The sequence below is a fragment of the Micropterus dolomieu genome, linkage group LG11 (assembly GCF_021292245.1).
Source record: "Micropterus dolomieu isolate WLL.071019.BEF.003 ecotype Adirondacks linkage group LG11, ASM2129224v1, whole genome shotgun sequence".
Classification (NCBI taxonomy): Eukaryota; Metazoa; Chordata; class Actinopteri; order Centrarchiformes; family Centrarchidae; genus Micropterus; species Micropterus dolomieu.
The window spans coordinates 10802760-10803808 of NC_060160.1; positions in this window are offsets into that span (position 1 = coordinate 10802760).

The window sequence follows — 1049 nt, forward strand, 5'->3', positions numbered from 1 at the left end:
CGATTTATATTCATAGCGGCAAGTGCTATGTAGCTCCACATAGGGGACACAGGAAGTGACATATAACACCTTCATGCGGCGTCATAACCGCGTAGCAAATTCACAGCCGCACCGGCAGAGCTCCAGAATATGCAACTCGGCCGGCTCACACGCGAACGCGCTTACAAGTGCGAGGGCCCGCCCAACGCTGCTTGCAGCTTTAATTTTTTTTTGATTTTATTGATTTTGTTTGTGCATTCACCCTATTTTATCTTGTGTTTCTGGAAATAAAGTTAATCAGACGTATGAGTGATTAATATTTTTCTTAGATGCGCTGATGTTTGTAAAGACAAATGTGTTTTTACTGACCTCTCAATGATTTACTGACCTCTCGGTGATTTACTGACATCTCAGTAATTAGGATGCATGCACAGGAAGTGTGTAGCCCCAGTATGTAACAGCATTATGCACTACCACTAGATGGTGGAATAAGTCCAAAAACAGCTGCACACCGCAACATAACTAATGTTTTCTCAGTTTTTTGTTTTGCATGTAAAAAAGCGCCCTAAAAGAACTCCCACGACACTGACAAAAATAACAAAGCAAAAGAATAAGGGCTCTAAATCTGCTCACATTTTGACAAACAATGACATATTACCATAACAATATAAATGCTGAGCAGTGATATCCTGTTTAGATAAAGAATATTTGTCCATGTTTTATGGCTCACAAGGAGTAATTAGCACTAGCTAGTGGAGGATTCATGTCAACCTTTATTCCAGCAGTCCAGAATACAGTCATAGGGAACTACAGCGTTAGTCATCAACCGCAGACGTCATTCGTGTGTTTACCTATCTCTCTCTGCACTGCTGTTCTCCATCTCCTCCTCCATGGCTCACCTGCAATTATCCCCATAGGCCACCGAAGAAGACAGTTCTGGACTGAGCTGCTATTCAAATATAGTCGTCTCATCATGCTGAGATTTCTGACAAGACACCAGCGATGGAGAAGAAAAACTGTTCATGTTTGTTTGATTGCTTTTCTGGAATGACAGATAGGCAGGTGATTGT